At 42.9% G+C, this 27512-nt stretch overlaps 1 protein-coding gene across 7 annotated transcripts in view; it reads right to left on the reverse strand.

Annotated features, from left to right (window-relative positions):
- FREM1 (FRAS1 related extracellular matrix 1) overlaps window positions 1-21428 on the reverse strand; it is a 176824-nt gene extending 155396 nt beyond the window's left edge. For 4 of the 7 annotated variants that reach the window (XR_016223537.1, XR_011380085.2, XM_002708087.6 and 1 more), the window contains exon 1: window positions 20822-21428. The gene's annotated coding sequence lies outside the window, so the exon portion shown is untranslated. The remainder of the gene's footprint in view (window positions 1-20821) is intronic. The other 3 variants (XM_089316823.1, XM_070052344.2, XM_089316815.1) reach the window with 3 other exon arrangements.
- Between the last annotated feature and the right edge of the window lie 6084 nt (window positions 21429-27512).

The raw sequence follows: 27512 nt of genomic DNA on the forward strand, positions 1-27512 counted from the left end.
CTTCCTTGAAGGTGAAAGAGTTAAATTTGAAAGAATAAACAGGTATTAGAAAAGTGAAAAGAAAAATAAAGACCATGTCAGAAGGTGGAAAGACAGAATATAGAAAGAATCAACAGGGTAGCTGTTCAAGAGGCAGACAGAGAGGCAATGTGTAATAAGAAGTTTATAAGAAGTAACCCATATCTTTGAGAGATTGAGGTCTGATGAGAAAGAGTATTGGCTACCTTATAACACAAAATGTATGCCTGCTGTAAGAGGACGCAAGCAAAATACTCTATTTATTGCCCCAAACTTACAGCATACATCTAAAGAAGTGTCCACTCTCCAGCTTGAACCATTCTTTATCAAGAAACAATTGTGGGGCCAGCACTGTGGCACAGCAGGTTACGCCTCCACCTGCAGTGCTGGCATCCCACATGGGTGCCAGTTTAAGTCCTGGCTGCTCTACTTCCGATTCAGCTCCCTGATGATGGCTTGGAAAAGCAGTGAAGATGGCCCAATTCCTTGGGCCCCTGCACCCATGTAGGAGACCTGGAAGAAGCTCCTGGCTCCTAGCTTCAGATTGGCCCAGCTCCAGCAGTTGCAGCCATTTGGGGAGTGAACCAGTGGATGGAAGACCTCTCTCTTTGTCTCTCCCTCTGTCTATAACTCTGCCTCTCAAATGAATAAATAAATCTTTTAAAAAGAAAGACACAATGGCTCAGAGATTCAGAAAACCACCCAGCCTTGCTCCTTGAGAGTGCTAGTAAGCTCAGCCATCTTATTTGCACGCTGTAGCTAATGATAAAACTCAAACTCACAGATATCTATAGTAGGAAAGCAACCAGCCAGTACATACACTTTTGTTAAGATAGCTGCTATAACGGAAATGCTTTTGATGACTTAAGAAATGTGGTGAGGATAGAACTGTGATATAGTTGGTAAAGCTGCTACCTGCAATGCTGGTATCTCATATGGGTGCCAGTTCATGGCCAAGATGTTCCACTTCCAATCCAGCTCCCTGCTAGTGACCTGGGAAACAGCAGCATCTGGCCCAAGTGCTTGGGCCCCTGCCATCTATGTGGGAGACCTGGATGCAGCTGTTGGCTCCTGGTTTCAGCCTGGCCCAGCCCTGGCCACTGTGGCTAGTTGGAGAGTGATCCAGTAGATGGAATCAAAATCAATCAATCTCTCTCCACACACACACACACACACACACACACACACACCGTAACTCTTTTAAAATAATAAACAAATCTTAAAGAAGCAAGAAACATGGTGATTATGACAAAAAAGGGCCATATTGTTGGACCCTAAGTCACAGTGTATTCAAAACCACAGAATTCTGGAGTTAGTCACAGGGGTGGGGAACATCTTTTCTGCCAAGGGTCATTTGGGTATTTATACATTCATTCACAGGCCTTACAAAATTATCAACTTAAAAGTTAGCCTGCTGTAGATTTATGGAATCTGGAGTCTCTCCTGTGGTTGCCTTGGCAGAGCCAGGCCAAAAGACTTCACAGGCTGGCCATTCCCCACTCCTGAAGCAGCTTCCCCAAATGTTAGATGTAATAATAAGAATAATAAGCATGATTACAATTTAATCTTCAAAACAATGCATGGAGTCAAATCTATCATTATTGCCATTTTGCCACTGAGGAAACAAAATTGTAACTTGTTGAGGGATATGCTAATAAGCAGTGTTACAGGGATCCCAACCCCAGCAGACAAGCTGGAGAGCCCCAGTGTCAAATTCCCATGCTCTGCGCTCTAGCACACACATAGTGATCAAGATGCAGAAACGGGAACCCTGAGAGGCCAAGCGGTTTTTGGGGGAGCTGCTGCTGTATCCTGCAAAGCAGGCAGAGTATGGGAATTAAACACACTATAGCCGGCGCCATGGCTCACTAGGCTAATCCTCCGCCTTGTGGCGCCAGCACACCGGGTTCTGGTCCCGGTCGGGGTGCCGGATTCTGTCCCGGTTGCCCCTCTTCCAGGCCAGCTCTCTGCTATGGCCAGGGAGTGCAGTGGAGGATGGCCCAAGTGCTTGGGCCCTGCACCCCATGGGAGACCAGGAGAAGTACCTGGCTCCTGCCATCGGATCAGCGTGGTGCGCCGGCCGCGGCGGCCGTTGGAGGGTGAACCAACGGCAAAGGAAGACCTTTCTCTCTGTCTCTCTCTCTCACTGTCCACTCTGCCTGTCAAAAAATAAATAAATAAATAAACACACTATCACATACTGAGATGTAAGAAAACTGCAAACCCTAAAACCAACAAATAAAGTTTACAGAACTCTGATAAGAGTCTTGATGTTTCTTCCTGCTGAAGATCTCAGCACAATTTTGACATCTACAAGCTGCAACCTACACATCACTTATCCTTTAGCATTCATTTATACAAATAACTTTTTAAATAATTTTCTGATTTAACAATACTGAGTATTAAGTGGACTGTCTGCTCGATTCACAATAGCTAAGACCTGGAACCAACCCAAATGCCCATCAACAGTAGACTGAATAAAGAAATTATGAGACATGTACTCTATAGAATACTATACAGCAGTCAAAAACAATGAAATCCGGTCATTTGCAATAAGATGGAGGAATCTGGAAAACATTATGCTGAGTGAATTAAGCCAGTCCCAAAGGGACAAATATCATATGTTCTCCCTGATCGGCGACAACTAACTGAGCACCAAAGGGGAAACCTGTTGAAGTGAAATGGACACTATGAGAAACAGTGACTTGATCAGTCCTTGTCCTGACTGTTAATGTACAATGTATTTTATATTTATATTTTTATATTTATATTTATATTTTATCCCTTTTAGTATTTTTTTGTTCTAGTACTATTGGTTGAACTCTGTAATTAACACACAATTATTCTTAGGTGTTTAAATTTTAACTGAAAAGTGATCCCTGTTAAATATAAGAGTGGGAATAAGAGAGGCAGGAGATGTACAATTTGAGACATGCTCAATTGGACTTGCCCCAAATGGTGGAGTTAGAAACGTGCCAGGGGATTCCAATTCAATCCCATCAAGGTGGCATGTACCAATGCCATCTCACTAGTCCAAGTGATCAATTTCTGTTCACAATTGATCACACTGATAGGTCTAAGAGTCAAAGGGATCACACAAACAAGACTAGTGTCTGCTAATACTAACTGATAGAATCAAAAAGGGAGAGAACGATCCAACATGGGAAACGGGATACACAGCAGACTCATAGAATGGCAGATGCCCTAAACAGCACTCTGGCCTCAGAATCAGCCCTTAAGGCATTCGGATCTGGCTGAAGAGCCCATGAGAGTATTTTAGGCATGGAAAGCCAAGACACTCTGGGGAAAAAAAAAAAAGAAGACCTAAATGAAAGATCTCTGAGAGTGAAATCCCAGTGGAAAGAATGGGGCCATCAAAGAAGGAGGTACCTTTCTCTGAAGGGAGGAGAGAACTTCCACTTTGACTATGACCCTGTCGGAATAAGATCGAAGCCGGCAAACTCAAAAGGCTTCCATAGCCTTGGCAAATCATGACTAGAGCCTAGGGAGATTACTGACGCCATAAACAAGAGCGTCAAATTGTTAAGTCAACAACAGGAGTCACTGTGTACTTACTTCTCATGTGGGATCTGTCCTTAGTGTGTTGCCCAATGTGAAGTAATGCTATAACTAGTACTGAAACAGTATTTTACACTTTGTGTTTCTGTGTGGGTGCAAACTGATGAAATCTTTACTTAATATATACTAAATCGATCTTCTATATATAAAGATAATTGAAAATGAATCTTGATGTGAATGAAATGGGAGAGGGAGTGGGAAATCGGAGGGGTGTGAGTGGGAGGGAAATTATGGGGGGGATAAAGCCATTGTACTCCATAAACTGTACTTTGGAAATTTATATTTCCTAAATAAAAGTTAAAAAAAAAACAGTACTGGGGGGAAAAAAGGAGCTGCAAGGCTTAATTCTCTGATGTAGGATTGATACTGAAGTGAGAGAAAATGCAGACATCAGACTGTTAATCAGATCCACCAGTCCTGTGCGCCCATCTTGGTTCTACCCTTCCCTTGAGCAAAATCTTTATCCTCCTTTGCCTCTTTTTTCATCTATAAAATGAAGAAAATACATTATACCTTTCATTCCTACAGCAACTCAAGTGCTAGTTAAAACAGATTAATGTAATATCCTAAAGAAAAGAGCAGATCCAAATCTTCAACACACACACACACTCACACACACACAGCTCAAACTCCTTGTAATCCTCTTTCTACCACAAGTGCAACAAAATAAGCTTGTTCTCAGACTTATTTTAAAAGTTACACTGATAGTAGATACACATGAGTACACATCTGTGGGGAACCCACAGAATGAACAACATTAAGAGAACCCAGAGTAAATTACCAGTTTCACTCATAATACTTGGCTCATCTGTTCTAACAAATGCATCATACTAATGCAATACATTAATAATAGGGAGAATAGGGGATAGAGGTGAAAAGGTATTGGTAACTCTGTTCTTAGGGCTCAATCTTCTGTAAACCAAAAATTTCTAAAAGCTAAAGTCTGTCAAGGTTCTTCATTGAGCCATCCTTCGACATGTCTCATGATTTAGGTCAAATGCATCTTCCTGTGATGCCCAGGTAGAGGTGGAATATTGTCCATAGAGCAATGCAAGGCCATCAGCCACAAAACAAGCAAAGCAAACCACAGTGAGGTACGGCTCACCACACCTGGTGGTGTCTGGGGACTGGGGATGATTCCAGCCAGGCTCTTTGGATCAGTCCTTTCTTGGGATCTGCATGCCCGCAGCCACTCAGGTGCTACTCAGGTGCCACTCAGCAGGGCCTGCTGTCCACAGGCTACTCCCCCCTGCTGCAGCCTCCTGTGGGAATGCATACCCATGCCAAGGGTTAGTTCTGCTGCCCATGCCTGTGCCCTGCTGTGACTGTAGCTCACCAAGTTCAACACCACTTACAGTAGCAAAACTTGATACACTTACTTTGGCAGAATTTTGGGTCCGCTGAATAAAAGGTCAAAGAGTGTTCTCAGGTAGTGAGATTAAAAATGCTTCAAATACTAGTTCAAAATCAAAATCTCCATAAACACCATTGGCTGCAAAAGTACTTGAATATCTGATTAGGTGATTTATTGTTAAATAATGTGTGCAGGAGGACACAGCAGTATACAATAATTATGTCATATAAGAAAGAGTTAGAAACATACCAGGGGATTCCAATTCAATCCCATCAAGGTGGCATGTACCAATGCCATCTCACTATTCCAAGTGATCAATTTCAGTTCACAATTGATCATAATGAAAGGACTAAGAGTCAAAGGGAGCACATAAACAAGTCTAGTACCTGCTAACACTAACCGATGGAATAAATAAAGGGGAGAGTGATCCAACATGGGAAGTGAGATACTCAGCAGACTCATAGAATGGCAGATGTCCTAAATAGCACTCTGGCCTCAGAATCAGCCCTAAAGGCATTCGGATCTGGCTGAAAAGCCCATGAGAGTATTTCAGGCATGGAAAGCCAAGACACTCTGGCAAAAGATCTCTGTGAGTGAGATCCCAGTGGAAAGAACAGGTCTTCAAAGAAGGAGGTACCTTTCTCTGAAGGGAGGAGAGAACCTCCACTTTGACTATGACCTTGTCTAAACAAGATAAGAATCGGAGAACTCAGAGGGCTTCCATAGCCTTGGAACTCATGACTGGAGCATAGGGAGATTACTGATGCCATAGACAGGAGTGTCAATTGGTAAAGTCAACAACAGGAGTCACTGTGCACTTACTCCTCATGTAGGATCTCTGTCCTTAATGTGCTGTGCATTGAGATTTAATGCTATAACGAGTACTCAAACAATATATTTCACTTTGTGTTTCTATGGTGGTGCAAACTGTTAATCTTTACTTAATGCATACTAAACTGATCCTCTGTAAAAAAAAAAAAAAAAGAAATTATCAATTCCCAACTTGACTCTCACTGGGATTAAACATGACAATAGGTCTGATCTGATTTCATCATCATTTAAAAAAAAATCATCTATTATTTTTCACTTTATGTTTCTGTGTGGGAGCAAACTGTTGAAATCCTTACTTAATGTATACTAAGCTGATCTTCTGTATATTAAGATAATCGAAAATGAATCTTGATGTGAATGGAAGGGGAGAGGGAGTGGGAAAGGGGAGGGTTGTGGGTGGGAGGGACGGTAGGGGGGGGAAGCCATTGTAATCTATAAATCGTACTTTGGAAATTTATATTCATTAAATAAAAGTTAAAAAAAAAAGAATTACCAATACCACTAAATTAGATAACTATCTTACAAGACAGAAAAATACAGAACATACCGGCCATCTTGGCTAAAACATTTTCTTAGACGCTAAGATGCAAGCAGGTTTTATTCAAAATACTGATTTGCAAATAGTCTTGACATGGGAATGTGATTGCCCTAGGCAAGATGTCCTCACTAGCTGACAATGCAGTTCGAACTGTGAAATCTCTGGGTACTGCATGGTGAAAGACATTTCTGTGGGAAAATACACTAACGTATCTGCTCTTTAAAGTGCTGGCCAGAGGTGTTGAAGGCTCCTTCATCCAGTTTCAGTCTGGTCAGCACTCCGAATTCCAGGGCGCCATTCCTGTTGTAACCAGGCACCAGTGGTAGCAAGAATGCTGTTTACATGGACCGCAATGTGATGGTGCCCTGGAATTGTGCAATGTGGTGGCAACCTCCCACATCCTGGAATAGTACTAGCTGAAGAACAGACTCCACTCTCTTGGCTTCAGTCCTACTTCACTACCTACCCCAGAAGGAAACAAACTGACTTATAGTAGCTTATGGAGGTTTGTACTATTGATGACGATAGGAAACATACCACATCCAAGAGCTACTTCTGACGCCACCCCTAATCTAGTGGGTTCCATCTCTAGCTCATACGACCATCACCCAAACATCATTTCTGAATTTCTGCTTTAATTTGTCTGGGTGGGGTCCAGGCATCTCAATACAAAAGTCCTCTGGGTGATTCTAATGAGCACCCAGAATTCAGAACCACTGGGATAAATGACTGCTCCTTATTCCTTTTCTTTAAGTATAAGAAGAGGTAAAAAGAGCTTTAGTGACAAAGATGGAAGTCAGATTCCTTTTGGTGTATCTGAAAAACCACCAAACTCCAAAAGTCTCTGGTTCAGGGAAGAATGAAGTAGTAGGGACAGGCTGGGGCCACTACCTTCAAGATCAGTCTCTGGAAGAGTTTGAATACAAGACCCACAGTGGAGGTGATGGAGCAGGTTTGGTGGAGAGAAGAGGAGCATGGGATGATCCCAGACAGAGAGAAGCTGACATCTAGGGTAAAGGAATGCAGGAGGCCCCAAGTTTGGCATCAGAGGAGGATTCTTTCATTGACTGCCTCGCTGGGATGCCAGTACTAGGCTGTGTGAGATGTACACAACTCAGTGACTTTCTCAGTGGGCAAAATTGTCAGAGAGGAAGCAAAGTCTAAAGTGAAAGAAATTCACTTATTTATCTAGTAAAAAATTTGTGCAACCACCACGACTATTTCCTGTAGTATTGTAATATTTTCTCTTGCTGTGAATCTTTAAACACACACACACATATGTAAAGTTTTCCATGCTTTTGTTTTCACAGTGCTATGTTTTCAGATGAAATAGAAATTTGGTGTTTGAGTTTAGACAGGAAATAACTAGCTCTCTCTAAAATCATTACCTACAAAATCGTTAGTGATCAGATTAGGAGACTGGCGTCTCTGCTGAATCATCTGCTGCAGAACAGAGAAAGTCAAACCTGGCCTGTGAATTAAAAGTCTCTCACATCACCCCAAAGTGTGGTTCTTCCCTGTGTTCCTAAAGCGCGGAGTACTTCCAGTGAATTTTTCAGCGAAAGAATGGCCATTATCCGACAACCTTTAAAATACATGAACCTCAGTCTTATCCATTGGAGTCATCTCACCCTCTCCAGCTTTATGTCTGCAATAAACAATTTAACTTTTGTCTGTATAACAACAAAAAACAAGGATCAATGATCTGAAAAAAGAAAGGAATCAATCCCTTCTTTTAAATAAATTGTGGTGCAGTGGGTTAAGTGAGCTCATCAGAGGCCCACATCCGCTATTGGAGAGTCTGGTTTGACTTCTTGTTACTCTGCTTCTGATTCAGCTTCTAGCTAAGGCATCTGAGAAAGCAGTAGATGACGGTTCAAGAACTTGAGACCCTGAAACCCATGTGGGAGACTCAGATGAAGTTCCAGACTTTGGGCTTTGGCCTGGCCCAGCCCTAGCTGTTTCAGGCCTTGGAAATGAACTTGTGGATGACAGACTTCTCTTTCTCTCTCTTACTCTTTCAACTAAATAAATGTTTTAAATAACATAAAAAGGATATATATATATATATATCGAGAGAGGGAGAGAAAGCATTATAATAATGCACAACATTTATAGCATTTATCTGCTCAGATTTTTTTGTAGGCAGACCACATTTAAACATATGAACTGGGGATGGCACAGTGGCATAGCGGGTGAAGCCAGTTCCTGCAATGCCAGCATCCCATATGGGTACCAGTTCAGGTCCTGGCTGCTCCACTGCCAATCCAACTCTCAGCTATGACCTGGGAAAGCAGTGGAGGATGGCCCAAGTCCTTAGGCTCCTGCACCCATGTGGGAGATCTGAGGCAGCTCCTGACTCCTGGCTTCTGATCGGCACAGCTCCGGCCGTTGTGGTCATTTGGGGAGTGAACCAGCAGATGGAAGACCTCTCTGTTTCTCTTTCTACCTCTCTCTGTAACTCTTTCAAATAAATAAAATAAAAATCTTAAAAAAAAAAAAAACATATGAACTAATAATAACATTGACTAGAGTGCTTACTTTTTTTGGACACTTTAGTGTCTGGGGAGAACCTCAACCCACAAAAGGTAAATATGTCATTTAAACTTTCTCCGCTATGAATGCCTCATCTTCACAGTGAGGATTTGTGATCTTGACTTCACAGGTTGTACAGTTGGTGTTGTTATTTTTAATAGAGAAATTCAAATTCCCTCATTCTTGGGCGTGTGTAGTCCTCACCATGACATCATCTCAACATCTTAGGTGTTAAAATCTAATTTCAGGCTCTGTCTGGTCACAGAGCTCACGGTTCAGATGTGATACCTCTAAGCACTGTGATGACGATGACGTCTCCATTCTCTCACAAGGCTGTCATGATTAGCCATTCTCAACACTAAAGTTGGGGGAAGAATACATGAGGACCCATTGTCCTCTGATCAGAGATCCCAAAGCCTGTGATTCCCATGCACTACACCAAGGCACCTGGCACCAATGCAACTTACAAAGCCACAAATAAGAAAAGTTCTCTTCTTTCGTTGGGGGTAGGGTGGGGGATGCTAAATGAAGACCAATGGTTTCCAATAAAGCAAGTTAGCAACAAGAAGTGAGGCCACACAGCATCTGTACTTGGCACACTGCTCCCTCCTCTCTCAACCAGTCAACTCAGCACCACAGGCACTAGAAGACATAATGGGCTGCCTCTGGGGTTTTGAAAAGATTCTACAAAAGTATGAAGCTAGTCCTCCAGCCTGAGGAAGTTTCTTGGTCACCCTATCCTGCAGCAACTCCAGAATATATCATGATTTTCAAATGTGGGTTTATGTGGCTACAGATTTTACCCTATTTCTTTATAATGTAGTCATGTCTTGGCCGGCGCCGTGGCTCAATAGGCTAATCCTCCGCCTAGCGGTGCCGGCACACCGGGTTCTAGTCCCAGTCGGGGCACCGGATTCTGTCCCCGGTTGCCCCTCTTCCAGGCCAGCTCTCTGCTATGGCCCGGAGGGGGGGGGCAGTGGAGGATGGCCCAAGTCCTTGGGCCCTGCACCCCATGGGAGACCAGGAGAAGCACCTGGCTCCTGCCATCGGATCAGTGTGGTGCGCCGGCCGCGGCGGCCATTGGAGGGTGAACCAACGGCAAAAAGGAAGACCTTTCTCTCTGTCTCTCTCACTGTCCACTCTGCATGTAAAAAAAAAAAATAATAATAATGTAGTAATGTCTTAAGGATTTAGAAAACCAGCTAACACACACCAGGATGAGGTCTTGACATGGTAGCATGGTAAACAGGATATGAAAAGGATATTGAATGCAAGTGTCAAACTCCTTGCATACTATTTAATCAAATAACTATTCAATTCCTAGTCTCTTGCTACTGACAAATCACCCTTACATGATCTTTTAATCATCAGTCAGTTCCTCCAGTAGCAGCTGTTTCTTTTAATTGTTCCAAAAATTTTAAGGGCTTAAGACATTGACTATTTCACACTATTAAAAACAAAAGTATTTTTAGAAAAAACTGCATTTCATTCAGATCTACTGGGTGCTAGCAGCAAGGACCAGAGGCAATCAAGAGATCAAAGCTACTGAGTCACAACACGTGGTGGGCAGGAGTGGGATTTGTCTCAAGATGAAGAAAATGTTGGGGAAAGAAAGTGAGGAGAATGAGAGGGGAAGAAAGCAAGGAAAAGGCAGTGGTGTCTGTAATTTGGAACTGAAGGTTGACACCTTGACTGCCAGGGAGGAGTGGCTCATGACATCACAGTCTGTTAAATAACAATGATTCATGTCAAAAGGGGGCTACTTTGTGTTGCCAGGAATGTTTCTGCTTCTGTCCTTATTGAAATCCCTCACAATCATTAACAATTCAGGAAACGCCTCCTCCAGGATACTCTAAACCCTGATTAGTCCATTTGGAAAGGCTCCCTTGCTATTATTGCAGAAGGAATATATTTTATATAAACACATCACACGGCATTTGTCAAACATTATCTGGCAGTGCGACTACTTATCTATATATTTTGAAGGCAGAAGGACAAACTGTCTATTGCATGCAGTCTACATTTGATATATGTATCAATAAGTGAAATCAGCAATTATTTGTCATGCCTTTAGCATTCTCGTCAAAGCAGAAACACCAACACACATTGGTAACTTTCAACTGTTTATGACTTGGGTTATAGAGACATTTTGACAAACTTCCTCTTTAAAAAAAAAAAAAGATACCTAAAGCAATCTACAGATTCAATGCAATCCCTATCAAAATACCAATGATATTCTTTACAGAATTTAAAAAAAAAATCCTAAAATTCATTTGGAACCACAAAACTTCCAGAATAGCTAAAGTGATCCTGAACAACAATAAAATATCAAGCTGCATGTATCTCAACAACAGATTTCAAAGCACAATACAAAGCTATAACAATTAAAACAGCATGGTACTGTCATAAAAACTAATGTATAGATTAATGGAACAGAATAAAGAGGCCACATAGGAATTCATGTACAAAGAGCCAACCTATTTTTGACGAAGTACCAAGAATATACAGTGGGGAGAATCAATGGAGGCTGCAAAACTGGATGTGAATATGTAGAAGCATGAAATTAGATCCCTACCTTTCAGCATAAACAAAAACCAATTCAAGATGGAATGTGGGTCCTGCCCTGTGGCATAGAGGGTTAAAGCAGTGCCGGCATCCCATATGGGCACCAGTTCGAGTCCTGGCTGCTCCTCTTCTGATCCAGCTCTCTGTTATGGCCTGGGAAAGCAGTAGAAGATGGCCCAAGTCCTTGGGCCCTGCACCCACATGGGAGACCAGAAGAAGCTTCCGGCTGCTGGCTTCAGATCAGCACAGCTACTGTCATTACAGCCATCTGGGGAGTGAACCAGCAAATGGGAGACCTCTCTCTCTCTCTCTCTCTCTGCCTCTGCCTCTCTGTAACTCTGCCTTTCAAAAAATAAACTAAATCTTAAAAAAAAAAAAAAGATGGGATGTAAGGAGCCAGCACTGTGGCACAACCAGTTAAGCCACCATCTACAGTGCCAGTTCTAGTCCTGGCTGCTCCATTGCTGATCCAGTTCCCTGCTAATGCACCAAGGAAAGCAGCAGAAGATGGCCCAAATCCTTGGGTCCCTGCACCCACATGGGAGACTCAAAGAAGCTTCTGGCTCCTAGCTTGAAGCAGGCCCAGCCCTGGTGTTATAGCCATTTGGGGAGTGAACCAGTGGATGGAACATCTCTCTCTGTACCTCTGAGTTTCAAATAAATAAATAAATAAACCTTTAAAAAAAAAAAAAAGATGGAATGTAAGACCTGCAACAATGAAATTGCTAGAAGACATAAGGAGAGACACTTCAATACATCGTTATATGCAATGATTTTTCAAATCAGATCCCCAAAATGTAGGCAGCAAAAGCAAAACTACACAAAAAGGATTATACCAAACTCAAACATCTGCACAACAATCAATCAACAGAGTGAAGAGACATGCGACAGAATACAATAAAATATTTACATGGTACTCACCTGACAAAGGATAAACATCCAGAATATAACAGGTACTCAACAACCACAAAAGACAATCAGTCAAGAATAGGCAGGGGCAGGGGCCAGTGCTGCGGTGCAGTGCATTAAAGCCCCAGCCTGCAGTGCCGACATCCCACATGGGTGCCCGTTCAAGTCTCAGCTGCTCCACTTCCAATCAGGCTCCATGGTAATGTGCCTGGGAAAGCAGCGGAGGATGGCCCAAGTCCTTTGGTCCCTGCACCCATGTGGGAGGCCCAGAAGAAGCTCTTGGCTCCTGTCTTCAGATCAGCTCAGCTCTGGCCATTGCAGTCATTTGGGAAGTGAACCAGTGGTTGGAAGACGTCTCTCTCTACCTCTCTAACTCTGTCAAATAAATATTTAAAAAATAGAAATGGGCAAAGAAACTGAGTAGACAGTTCTCAAAAGAATTCAAATGGCCGACAAATACACAGAAAAATGTCCAACATCACTAGCCAGCAAGGAAATGCAAATCAAAACCCTAATGAGAAATCACTTCACCCCATTAGAATGGCTACTATCAAAAATACAGAGTAACAAATGCTGGTGAGGATGTGGTGAAAGGGGAACACTTCTATATTATGGGTGGGAATATAAAGTAGTACACTCACTGTAGAAAACATATAGAGATTTCTTTAAAAACTAGAAATAGAACTGACACATGATACAGCAATACCACCAGAGGGTATATACCCACAAGACATGAACTCATTGTATCAAAGAGATAGCTGTTCTTGGCTGGTACTGCGGCTCACTTGGTTAATCTTCCACCTGTGGTGCCGGTACCCCAGGGTTCTAATCCCGGTTGGGGCACCAGGTTCTGTCCCAGTTGCTCCTCTTCCAGTCCAGCTCTCTGCTGTGGCCCAGGAAGGCAGTGGAGGATGGCCCAAGTGCCTGGGCCCTGCACATGCTTGGGAGACCAGGAGGAGGCACCTGGCTCCTGGCTTCGGATCAGTGCAGCGTGCTGGCTGCCACGGCCAAGTTGGGGGTGAACCAACGGAAGGAAGACCTTTCTCTCTGTCTTTCTCTCTCTCACTGTCTAACTCTGCCTGTCAAAAAAATAAAAATAAAAAATAAAAGATACCTGTTCCACCATGTTTATAGCATTACTGTTCATAATAGCCAAAACAAGGAATCAACCAAGGTGTCCATCATCAGATGAACAGATGAAGAAAATGTGAGATATTGCATATATATGCAATAGAATACTAAGTCATGAAAACAATTGAAAAATGCTGTCATTTGCAGCAAAATGGATGGAATTGGAGGACATTATGTTAAGTAAAATAAACCACACACAAAAAGACAAATACCGTATATTCTTCATACATGGGAGCTACCAAGAAAAAAAAAACAACTTAATATCAGTGATTACTAGAAGCTGTGAAGAGTGTGAAAAAAGAGGGAGTTTGGAATGGGGGGAAAGGCAGGCATTGTGGCACACTAGATTAGCCACAGTGTAGGATGCCCACATCTCATACTGGAGTGCTGGTTTGAGTCCTTGCTACTCCACACTTCTGATCCAGCTTCCTACTAACGTACCAGGAAGGCAGCAGGTGAAGACCCAAGTATTTCAATTCCTGCCACCCTCATGAGCAACCAAGATGGAGTTCCTATTTCCTAGCTCCTGGCTTTGGTCTGGTTCAGCCCTGGCTGTTACAGGCATTGGGAAGTAAAGAGGAAATCTCTCCATTTCTCTCTCCCTAAATACACACGCACACTCTGCCTTTCAAATAAATAAATACATCTTTTAAAAAAGGGTAGGGGAAGCCAGGTGTGGTTTGTTAATTGTGACAAATGTACTAATATGTTAAAAAAGGAGAAAGATTAGAGGTATCACTTCTCTTAAGAGAACCACCTGGAGTTGTGTTCCATAGCTGTTTTGGGTTCTTTCTGGTTAAACATTTTTTTCAAAAATCCCTGAACAGAGTTATTTAAGACAAGCTTAATCTACTTCACAGAGAGCACAAATCCAAGGGGGTTAACTGTTATCACTGAGGACACTACCAAGATCCACTGCCTTGATAATGGGAGCCTGGAATGACGGACTGAAGCCAGTATGTTAGCTTTCAGTGAGCAAAGCCGTGTAGCTCTACATTTCTAAAAATCAATTGCACATGTGCAATCTGGATAGAGAAGAGTCTGTCTTTGGTATCTGAATGAGAAGTGACTTTATTCTGTGGCTGTGGGGAACCAGGAAGAATGAATGGGTATCCCACCTTCAGAAAGAACCTTCCCTTAGTGTTGTCTAACAATGACAAGGGCTGAGGTAGACACAGGACATGGTTCTTTGTGACAGGAAGGAGTATGGATTCGGTACGTTCTAAATCCCTGGAAGACTGGATTTTGCTGATTGTCCCCTGCCCACCTCTCCATGCTCTTCTTGCATGACAATCCTCCTTGGCATTGACACGCCAAGGAAACTGGACTTCTTGCCTTTCTTGCACTCACCTTACTGCCCACCCTGCTTGCAAGCCTTTGCAGGTTTTGCCCAAGCTGATCCATGCACCATGAATTCCCCTTTCCCAGTTCCACTCCCATTCCCTTTTCCCCTGGCTAAATTCTACCCATCCTTCAGATCCCAACTTCCCAGATCACCTTTATCTGCTCAACAGAATCCTGCAAGACACCCTGCCATACATTGCACACTGATAAGCATTTTTGCTGTTCATTTGTAGTCATGTTTTAAGTCTCCATTTTCTTCTGGTCTGTCAGCTCCTTAAAGATAAAAACCAGAACTCTTCTGCTCTCCCAACTGTCTCCAGGGTCAGTCACTGGGTCTTGCCAAGAGAAGCTCAATCAATATCCCTTAAATGACTGATTCCAATATAAACATCAGAGCTATAAAAAAAATTATGGGGATCAGACATTGTGGCACAGAGGGTTAAACTTCTACTTGAAACACCCACATCCCATATATCAGAGTACCTGGTCAAGTACTGGCTACTCTGCTTATGATCCCACTAATGCATCTTGGGAGGCAGTAATGATGAACCAAGTGCCTGGGCCTCTGCTACCCATGTGGGAGACCAGGATGGAGTTCTGGGCTCCTGGCTTCAGACAGGCTCAGCCCTGGCTTTCAGTGAAGTTGGCAGCTGGGGAGTGAACCACCAGATGGCAGGTAACTCTGTCCCTTTCTCTGTAGCTTTGCCTTTCAAATAGACAAAAATAAATAAATAAATAAGTATTTAAACTATGTTTTCCGAGGCCAATGCTGTAGCGTAGTAGGTTAAGCCTCTGCCTATGGCGCCAGCATCCTATATGGTCACTGGTTTGTGTCCCGACTGCTCCTCTTCTGATCCAGCTCTCTGCTATGGCCTGGGAAAGCAGTGAAAGATGGTCCAAGTGCTTGGGTCCCTGCACCCGAGTCGAAGACCCAGAAGAAGCTCCTGGCTTCTGGCTTTAGATTGGCTCAGCTCCAGCTGTTATGGCCATTTGGGGAGTGAACCAGCAGATGGAAGACCCCTGTCTGTAACTCTGCCTCTCAAAATAAATAAGTAAATATTTTTAAAAAATAAAGAAATTTTCCATTCAAATGCAGGCCTCTCTCTGCTGGTGAGGGAAGGGAGGAGGGAGGGAGGGAGGGAGGGAGGGAGGAATGGTAGAAGAGAGAGTACATGTGTACCCCATGTGTTTGAAGAGCTCTGTCCTTCCATTTGGTGATAGTTCACTGGCTCACCATGAGACAACCTCAGAATTTCAAGTTCTCAAACATTTTCCCCTTACACTGTAGCCCTTGCTATAATGAAGTAAATTCCTGGGGGAAAAAGATTCCTCTCCTTAAAAATGTGTCTGAAGGCTGGTGCGGCGGCTCAATAGGCTAATCCTCCGCCTAGTGGCGCCGGCACACCGGGTTCTAGTCCCAGTCGGGGCGCCGGATTCTGTCCTGGTTGCCCCTCTTCCAGGCCAGCTCTCTGCTGTGGCCAGGGAGTGCAGTGGAGGATGGGCCAAGTGCTTGGGCCCTGCACCCCATGGGAGACCAGAAGCACCTGGCTCCTGCCATCGGATCAGCGTGGTGCGCCGGCCGCAGCGCGCCGGCCGCGGCGGCCATTGGAGGGTGAACCAACGGCAAAGGGTTGGTTTGTAAGCTCACAGATCTGTTTCAGGCTTCAATCCAAATCCAATCTTTACAAAGAATTGAGGGATACCTGAGCTGCTTCTGAGTTTAAGGTCAGGGGCACTGAGGGTGGAGATCCACTCTGCTCAGTGGCAACTGGAAGAAAATGTATTGCCTATTTCTCAGTCCTTTTCACCTATAAATTAAGTAACTTGCCACATATTTGCTCCCTTCCAGCCTTCACACCTGTATTAGATGTTTCCCAAAGAAGGAATATTTACCAATCACTTGCTGTAAGTCAAGCACCGTGCAAACGCCAGAGAACTAAGGATCAACACCCTCATTTCACTCTCCAGGGAACTGACTACTTTTACCCATATCACAGAACCAAACAACAATGTAGCCCCAGGATTAGAACCCAGGGGAAATGCATTTAACAGCCATTCTTGTTTTCTATTGCACTTTTCTGATTTAACTTCAGGCTGTTGTATCCAAACTACCTTCTGATTACAAAACAATCACCAATGTTTATTGGATGCAATATAAATATCCTACCAAATTTTAATAAAATTGAATTTTCATATAAAACAGAATCAGATGTGCTGCTGGGCTGTCTTTCTTTGGAGCAAGATCATTTTATAGGAAAAATAAATCAGGGCTTTGATGAAAATGCCCAGCAATTTTGAAACATTTAGATGAGTCTTCATCTGGAGAGTTCTATCCTTTCTGAAAACTTTCCTGACCTTACAAAGATTTTGGTTTATCATTTATACAATGAAGAATTTTTTGTGCTAGCAGAAAATATGGGGCCTTGGAATGAAGACAACATGGCATTGAGTGTGACCTCATGAGATAAAGTTGGGACTCACTTATTTTAAGAGAAAGCACAGGGAGCATTTGTATATACTGAGCAGCTGATAACACTTGACAGAGTGCAGACCCTGGTCCACGGAGGCAGAACACCCAACAGAAGGATTTGGATCCAGTCAGCCTCCCCTCCCCTGGTCTTTAGGAAGCCAGATAAGGAAGCTTCAAGGATAAATTTGAGAGTGAAATGTGACACGCAATCTTAGCAGCCTTGGGATGAGGCACAAAAGGATTATTTGGGGCATCATTTACTAACACTCATGTTCCCCCAAATATCATCAACCTCAGGAATAGACAGGGAAAAGGGGGAAACCAAAAACTATTTCAGCCTCTCCTGGAAAAACTTACCAATGAGAGGAAAAGAACGTGGGTTTAAAATATCCTAATTTTGGGAGATTCCCTTACTCTGATAGTTTCACACCCAAGCATAGAATCTTCAGACAGCTGGAGGCTGCATTTGTCAACAAAGCACATAGAAAGCAGTGATAAGTTCTTTTCTTGATGGCCGACTTTTAGAGTCCTTGGACACGCTGCCCCAGTCCATAGTAACAGAAGCTACTTCACAGGCAAAGTACAGAACGCACAATGTCAGCAGTTGCGGTGTTGGCATGGTTTGGTTTTGCTTTAGGTTGTGTTGGTTTTTCTAGGCCAAAGGTCTCTAAGCCTCTCACCTAGTGGCACAGAAGCTGCCCAGTTATTTGACTGCAAGGGTCAGCTTGCAAGCTGTGAAGTCCTGCTCAGACCACCCAGATCTCCAAAGGGGGAGTGACATCAGATTGAGACGAGATAAGAGGCTCCTACCCGAGCTGGCCCAGGGAAACAGCCTGTCTGGAGAGTGACACATCCTACTGTGTGGCGAACGGCTAAGTGCTCAGAAAGCGGACATCTAACTCAATATACCCTTCGTCTTGGTTCTTTGTAAGAGGAAGAAAATGTGTAAGTTGTAATTGAAAAGATGAAATCTTGTCATTTAAGGCAACAGGTTTGGACCTAGAGGACATTATGGTAAGTGAAATAAGCCAGGCACAGAAGGACAACTACTAGGTGTTCTTACTCAATTGTGAAAGCTAAAACAAAGTGGACCACGTGGAAGAGGAAACTAGAAGAGGTCACTAGAGGCCTGGGCAGGTGAGGTGGAAGCAAGAAAGTGGGTACCAAAAGAGACCAGAGGAGTAGTTCTAATGTAACACATTACAATAGAGGAACTACAGTCTGCAATCATTATTTCATAACAATTAGAGATGAAGAGCATAAAGGTTCCCCATGCATAGAAATGATATTTGTGGAGATGGGAACGCTAATCACCCTGACTTGATCATTACGAATTATATACATGTATCAAATTACAATCATGTACTCCACTAATATATACAAATATTATACATCAGCTAAAATCACAATTTTTAAAAAAGGCACAATTTAAATTCTGTGAAGAAAAACCCACTCTTCAGTTCTGTCCTCAAAGCAAATGCTAAAAAGCTTCCAGATCCCTTTATCTGCATTTACAAGACTGAGCCATATCCAATGTCAGATTGGCAGACCCCGGAAGAGACTGAAACTCATTTAATTCATCTCTTTTTATTCTAGGCTCTAAGTGAAGCTTAGAGCAAATGAGGGGCTCATCCAAGATTGGTCAGCAACACCCAAACAAGAACTGCCGCGAAGACAAGGCCTCTGTGCAGAGTTCACATTCATCCTTCCGGAATCCTTGGACACCAGCACTGAGCCTGGCTGACAGCAGCCAGCCCCAGAGGAAGAGGAGAGGGAACAAAGGAATGGGCTCTCACGACCACATCCTGTTTTCTTCTTACTGAAAATACTAAATGCCACCCAATATGGGGAAGGGGATGGACACTGAGCTCTGGGTTCCACGTGTTGTCAAATGAGGACTTTCACATGATGGAAGAATCACTTCCTTTTCTTCCAGTCCCTGGGGGTGGGTACAGTTTTAACTGATTTCTAGGAAGAAGATTCCTTCTTAACATTTCCAAGAAATCCGGCTCTCCTCTGCCCAAGTCAGCCTAGTCCAGCCCCTGGAACGGGGCACCCCCAGGAGGCGGAGAAGGAATTAAGAACAGCTCTGGGTTTTGAAGTTTCCAAGTCAAACACTGCTTAGCCATGCAGTGCAAATCAGGCTGTGCAGCAAACACGTAAAAGCAAGGTATCATGGTATCCAGGTACCTTCGCCAAACTCCTTCTCTCTCATAGGAATGGAAAGGTGGAAATGGAAAAAGCAGGAAGGAAAGAAAATGAAATCGGTGGGAACACTGGTTTCAAAGCCCTGGGTTGGCAGTTGAGCATGCCAAACCAGGTCACACGTAAGTTAGGTTCAACATCACTTCCAACTCAGGTTTATGATTTAAGTATGAGGTCTACTATTAACCAACTTCATGACAAACATGTAATCGCCGAGGGCAATGCAGAGCAATGTTTGCCCATGTGTGGTCTCACGTGCATCACAATCACCTGGCAGCTCCCTCGCCCCACCCAGGTCCAAAATCCTTGGGAGCTGAGGACTGGCCACCTGCCTTTTCACCAGCACCCAGGTGGCGCTGCACACATCAAGGGTGGAGAATTCCTGATGGCGAGAGAGAGCAAAGGTTACCAGCATTTTGCTGGTTATCCTGGAGGTGCTTTAATCAAGTGTAAGCAAGCAACTGGAGCTTAGAGCCCAGGATGGCGCTGAGTTTTCCAGAGCACAAACTCTCACAGCATCTGCATCACTAGGTCTGGCCTGCAACACTGCCCTGAAGAGATTAATCTCTCCAGCCAGATGCCCAGGCTGTAACGCCAAGCAGCCCTGACACTCTCCTTGCAGTTCACACCACACACCAAAACGGAACCCTAGTTTTGTTTTTTTTTTTTAAGACACGAAAATTAAATGCCTGGAAATGATTTCTGTGATCCAGATGAGAACTAAAATATTTACCACAACACCAAAGTCTCTGGACCAAATCTCAGTAATGTGCTGAGACAGCAAAAAAAAAAAAAAAAAAAAAAAAAAAAAAAAAAAAACACGCAGTCTAAAACTTCAGATTCCTTTGCCTCCCCAGCACTCTCTGATCTCCAAATTATGCTTTCAAAATCATCTACCAATTATAGCTAAGCTAAACCAAAGGTATCCAGAAATCATCACATCCAAACTTCTCTATTTTTATACCACAAAGATACGACCCGATTTTGCTCATACCCTTTGCCATTTTATTTAGCTGAGAAGAAACATTCTAATATCAGGAAATAAATCATTAAATTAAAAAATAGTTATGTCATGGGTGAGTGGTGTTGGGAAGGATTTAGAAAACAGTGGGAAATATGCAGCCAGGAATCAAGAAAATCCCATTGTTGGCATCCAGTTTTTAAAGCACTGCAAGTTGGCCCTTCTGAGTTAAACAGAGAATTAAAGTTCGGTAAACCAGCTGTGTAGACGTCTTGCATTGTTGCTTGGCAATAAGGATGCCAGGCAGAAAACCTCTGGAGTTTGGTGCTAGCAGAATATCCACAATCAAGAAGAGCACAAGCACATAAAGCAGATACTTACTGGTAAGTGGCGGCTGTCCTTTCCGAGCCAGCAAGCCGGAAACCTCTGGACCTGGTGGGCAGTGGGTGGGCAGGCAGCGAGTCACTGACCCGGTAATCTGGTTTAAAGGGCTTTGAGAGGAAGGGGGAGGAAAAATAACCCAGGGGGAAGAAGAGAGCTGAAATTCCAGTCTTTCAAGTCAGCTGAGTTTGAGTTTTCTTTGTACTAAAAAACTATATCCATGAATGCACTCAACAACAACAACAACAACAAAAAATAGAAGTTCACATACACACGGTGCTCTTTGCTGGTCTTCTCCAAAGCTGCTGCTGCGATTCTGAAAACTTCCCAGGCGTCCAACCTCAGGTCTGCCCCTAGCACAGAGCGGTAAAGATGCCTCCAACTGCTGCTAGCAGGGAGCCCGACCTCCCTGGCCGACAGCCACAGCTCGCCCCATCCCTCTGTGGCTTCGGTCCGCAGGGACAAAACTGAGCTTTTGTTAATAGGGCGATTGCTTCTCTCCTAGTCTCTTCCCAGCTTCCTTTCTCATTATGAGTTGTGTACTCACTGCTCTGCCTGCTACTGGCTGAGCCGAAGCAGCCTCTGTGCTTGCAGCACAGGCGCGCGCACGTCCACACACACACACACACACACACTCACGAGGAACACACCCGCAAATGCTCTCATCGGCGTGCACACACACAGGGACACACCTTGTACATATGTGCATGCAGGCTCACACGTGCTACACTCACGTCCTCCCACATACATACTGACTCTGCAAACTTTTTTTCTTGCACTTCTTTTCTTCTAACAAATTCCCATCCTGAAAGGTTTGTATTCAAATTCAGATGAGACACCCTGTGTTCCCAAGGGGGCAGGGAAGTGGGATCTGGGTCCTTTTGACTTTTGTCCTGGTGTTTAAAGGAAAAGACAGTGTGCAGCTAGGTTCTAGGGTGCTGTGTTAAGCACCACCTTAGTTCTCTAAGTTATTTTGTTTGTATGTGTCTGGTTCTGTTTGAAACTCTGATTCCATTTAGATATAGGTCATGATCCCACCAACTCAGATACATCGCTGGCCAGGAACTGTTCTCCCCATGAACATTCACATAGCTGAACTTGACAGGATTCAGTGGGTAGGTGAAAGAAAGCCTTGCTCCTTAACAACTGTTTATTAAATGCGTCCCTGTGTTTCCTCCCCATCAGAAAAAGTTCATGGCACACCATCTGGCCTAACTTTTAAATTAGCCATAAATAAGATGTTGGAGTATTATCCTATTTTTGGAGAACTGTTTATATTGAAACATATATGGCTGTTCTAAACTTTCACCAAAATATAGGGCCCTGTAAATCCAATTTAACCTGACCTGTGTTTCCTAGGAAACTCACCACATCAGGGGAGGAGACAGGGAAATAGAAAAGAAAGGAAGAAAATTATGTGATGAAGGGAGGGAGGGAGGAAGGGTGACCTAAAGGCTCCGCTCCCTCGCCCACATGGGAGACCCAGATGAAACCCCTGGGCCCAACCCTGGATGTTGCAGTCATCTGTGGAGTGAACCAGCCCACAAAAGATCTCTGTCTCTGCCTTGCAAATAAATAAACAAATGCTTAAAAATCCTCGATAACATTTGCAAATCAAATCCAGCTCTACATTTTTCAAGATAATATGATAAATAGGGTTTTTTTTTTTTCTGGATTGCAGGGATGATTCAAAATTAGAACAGTTAACAGTTTAATATTTTACAGGAGGAAAAAAGGACACATGATTATCTTAACTGCAGAGGAGAGACATTCAGTAAAATTCAACACTCATTCACTGAAAAACAAAGAGCAAGAAACAAAAACTATTAGCCAACTAAGAAGGAAGGAAAAGTTTCTAAGCCTATCATAGACATCTTGCTACAGCTTTGGTTGGGAGATCCTACTAAACATGTCAAGAAAATCAATGAAGCATGAAGATTAGAAAGTAAGATAATAAGCTATTTTCTTATATAACAAAATATTTTTATATTAAAATATATATTAAAATAGCTTACAAAATATTTTTATATTTTGTTGTATGCAAAATATAAGTCTCTGTGTAAATTGTCCGAAAGATTTCACTGCTTGAACTACTAAAATTGTTCAGCAAACTCTTTGGATGTAAGATCGATATATAGGGCAGGTGTCAAGGAAAAGCAGGTTAAGCTGCCACTCAGGATGCCCACATCCCATATCTGTAGTGTCTGATTCAAGCTCCATCTCTGCTTCCAAACCATTTTTTTTAAACTTTTATTTAATGAATATAAATTTCCAAAGTACAGCTTATGGATTACAATGGCTTCCCCCCCCATAACTTCTCTCCCACCCACAACCCTCCCCTTTCCCACTCCCTCTCCCCTTCCATTCACATCAAGATTCATTTTCAATTCTCTTTATATGCAGAAGATCAGTTTAGCATATATTAAGTAAAGATTTCAACAGTTTGCACCCACACAGAAACACAAAGTGAAAAATACTGTTTGAGTACTAGTTATAACATTAAATCACAATGTACAGCACATTAAGGACAGAAATCCTACATGAAGAGTAAGTGGACAGTGACTCCTGTTGTTGACTTAACAAATTGACACTCTTGTTTATGGCATCAGTAATCACCCTAGGCTCTTGTCATGAGTTGCCAAGGCTATGGAAGCCTTTTGAGTTCACCGATTCTGATCATATTTAGACAAGGTCATAGTCAAAGTGGAAGTTCTCTCCTCCCTTCAGAGAAAGGTACCTCCTTCTTTGATGACCTGTTCTTTCCATCTTTCATTTAGGATTTTTTTTTATTTTTTTATTTTTATTTTTTTGCCAGAGTGTCTTGGCTTTCCATGCCTGAAATACTCTCATGGGCTTTTCAGCTGGATCCGCATGCCTTAAGGGCTGATCTGAGGCCAGAGAGCTGTTTAGGACATCTGCCACTCTATGAGTCTGCTGTGTATCTCGCTTCTCATCAAACCATTTTCATACCAGTGTGTATCCTGGGAGCCAATGAATTAGGGCTCAAGTACTTAGTCCGCCTCCCATGTGGGAGACCCAGCTAGACCTGGCTTCAGCTTGTCCCAGCCCTGACATTTGGAGACTGAACCAAATGTGATAGAGCTTTATCTTTTTCTTTTATTCTATAACTCTGGCTCTGTCACTCCCCGTCTTCGTGGAGGAATGACACAGGACCTTGCGCTGTTCTTTTGTCTGCTTGGCCCTCCCCGGGTTTGCTGCTGGTTCTTCCCGGGTTGGCTACCGACCCTTCCTCCTCCGTGGAAGGGCGGTTCCCCCTGCCACTTTCCCCACTTCCGCGGGGGAGCAGCACACCGCCAGCCGGCTCTCTCGGGGGCTGCTCAGGTGTTCCTTCAGGTAGATGTTCCTGGTGCATGTTGTCTCTCTCCTCCTTTATAGTCCTCTTCCACCAATCCCAACTCTGCTACCCACACGCCGAGTACGCTGCTCTCCTCCAATCAGGAGCAGGTCCTGCTGCTTATTGGTTGAACTGGAGGCAGCTGTGTAGAAGCTGTTTCCTCCTCTCCCAGCACCATATTGTGGGAGAGCAGATGCATAGAATAAGTCTTAATTCCAGTAACAGTCTAGTCCGAGTTGCTCCCCACATGGCTCCAAATAAATAAATAAATAAATAATTCTTAAAGAAATAGCAATATACAAAAATCAATGTCATCCATAAAGATAAGTAATAATTTATTAATAAATGCTTATTAAAAGACAATTCTCCATAATAAAAAGGTTTAAAGATCCTGGGAATTCGACTAAATCAATTAAATTCAGCTAAAATTTTTATGAAGAAATTAAATGATTAAAGGGCATAAAAGAAGACTTAAATACATGGAAAGATATGTTTAACTGGCTGAGAACACTCCATACCGCCAAAATGTCAATTCTCCCCAAGTTAAAATCCCAGTGCAATGCCAGTTGGAATGCCAATAAGGATATATCTCAACAAGCTGATCATAGCATTTTTCTGAAAGAGTAAAGGCCACGAATGGCTAAGAAAAATTAAAGACAACAAATTTAAGGATGAGTTTTTTTACTGAATATTGTACATTATAAAGTGTCAGTAATTTAAAAAATCTGATGAACTTAGGAGCAGGGGCCTGTGCTGTGGTGCAGTGGGTTAACGCCCTGGCCTGAAGGGCCAGCATCCCATATGGGCCCCGGTTCAAGACCCGGCTGCTCCACTTCCAATCCAGCTTTCTGCTATGGCCTGGGAAATCAGTAAAAGATGGTCCAATTCTTTGGGCCCCTGCACCCACATGGGAGACTCGGAGGAAGCTCCTGGTTTCGGATCTGCACAGCTCCAACCGTTGCGGCCAATTGGTGAGTGAACCATCAGATGGAAGACCTCTCTCTCTCTCTCTCTCTCTGTCTCTCCTCTCTCTGTGTAACTCTGCCTTTCAAATAAATAAATAAATCTTAAAAAAAAAAAAAAAACAGCCTGTAGTGCCAACATCACACATGGGTGCTGGTTCGAGTTCTGGCTGTTCCACTTCCAGTCCAGCTCTGTGCTATGGCCTGGGAAAGGAGAAGATGATGGCCAAGTCCTTGGGCACCTGTACCTACATGGGAGACCTGGAAGAAGCTCCTGGCTCTGGCCATTGTGATCATTTGTGGAGTAAACCAGCAGATGGAAGACCTCTCTCTCTCTGGATCTACCTCTCTCAAATAAAGAAAATAAATCAGAAGGAAGGGGCGGGGGGGAGGAGGGAAGGAAGTTAGGAGCAGCTCACTCACATGTAGCAGAACTAAAAGTCAGAACAGAGTCAGTGAAAAGATCATAGCCAATTTAATATATGATGGAAGGACAACTAGTAATCCTAGGAAAAATATAATGTGAGATCTTTACCTTACTCCATACATCAAAATAAACTGCAGTTAAACTTCAACCTGAAAACAAAACTTTTTAACTTGATATTAAAAAACAGTTGAGTTTCTCCTTGACATTATAGTAGGGATGGATTCTACAATAAATAAGTAAAAACCCTAAAAGAAAAATCTGATATAGTTTATAATTAAGATTTTCCATAGATCAAAAGACATATTTTTGAGAAAAAAAAACATAAATTGGAGAAGATACTCCCAATCAAAACAGATTACAAAAACATTGTTTAGAATTTAAAGGACCTCACCTGCGCCTCGGCTCACTAGGCTAATCCTCCGCCTGCAGCGCCGGCACACGGGGTTCTAGTCCCAGTCGGGGCACCGGATTCTGTCCCGGCTGCTCCTCTTCCAGTCCAGCTCTCTGCTATGGCCAGGGAGTGCAGTGGAGGATGGCCCAGGTGCTTGGGCCCTGCACCCCATGGGAGACCAGGAAAAGCACCTGGCTCTCTGTCTCTCTCTAACTCTGACTGTTAAAAAAAAAAAAAAAGAATTTAAAGGACCTCTAGAAACCTACACAAGTCATTAAGAAGAACATCCCACTATTCTTTTATATACACATGAAATATACATGAAAGCATCTGCAGCCTCACTAGGAAGGAGGGCAAAGCAGATGAAGACTAACATGGAGATCCGTTAGATGGGTTAAAAAGTTTAAAGTCCTACAATATCACATCTGATTGAGGATAAGAGGGGGAAGAATGCTTATCAGCTACTGGCAGTTTGAAGTAGTGACTAACACTTCGTAAGGAAGTGGGCAATTCCTAGTAAAACTAAACACTCAAAAAATGTCTAGATTTTTATTTAAATTCTCAGATGTGTTCTAAGAGTCTTATACATGATATTTCTTACCACTGTAATTTTAAAACATTGTAATGACCACCATCTAAGCCCAAGGGCTGTTTGTGTAAAGAAAGCAAATTGCAAAATATAGGGGTAGAATTTAACATGATTGCTTTGACTCTGCAGGTCACTTTATGTAACATGGACATTTTGACAATGTTAAGTTCCCCACCCATGAACATGGATGTTCTTCTGTTTATTGATGTTTTCTTTAATTTCTATCATCAGTGAGTTGTGGTTTTTAGCACACAAGCTTTACATTTACTTGGTTAAGTTTATTTATAAGTGTTTTATTCTTTTTAATGCTTTTGTTTATGTTATTGTAATTGAAATGGTCTTAATTTCATTTTTGGATAGCTCATTGTTAGTATACAGAAATAGAATTATTATATGTTTTATGCCCTGCATATTACTGTGTTGATTTATAAGTGCTAACAAGGTTTTGATAAAGTCTTTTGGGATTTTCTTCATACATAATCATTCCATTTATATAAATATAAGAATATATATGAAGAGAGAGGAGAGAGTGTATATGTATGTTTGTTAGTTCTTCCATCCACTGGTTCACTCCCCAAATAACAGCCAGGGTTATGCCATGCCAAAGCCAGAAGCCTGGAACTCCATCCACATTTCCCACATGGGTTACATAGATTCAGCTACTTCAGCCATTACTTGCTGCCTCCCAATATGTGTGTTGGCAGGAAGATAGAATTGGAACCTAAGCCAAGATTTGAACCAGACACTCTGACAGGCACCAAATGCCTGCCCCAGAAAGCAGAAACTCTTAAGTCAAAAAACCTGAGATCGAGTCCCAGGAACTTATCCACCATGTGGTAACAGCTTATCATTTAAGCTCCCCCAGCCTCAGTCATGCTATCTGTAAAATAGGATCAATAATTGTAACATTGATCTCCCAGGTTTGTTGAGTGGCCCTTATGCCTTAATGAATACACAAATTAACGAC

The sequence above is a fragment of the Oryctolagus cuniculus genome, chromosome 1, assembly GCF_051225735.1.
Source record: "Oryctolagus cuniculus isolate XC-2025 breed Fujian yellow rabbit chromosome 1, ASM5122573v1, whole genome shotgun sequence".
In the NCBI taxonomy this organism is placed as follows: Eukaryota; Metazoa; Chordata; class Mammalia; order Lagomorpha; family Leporidae; genus Oryctolagus; species Oryctolagus cuniculus.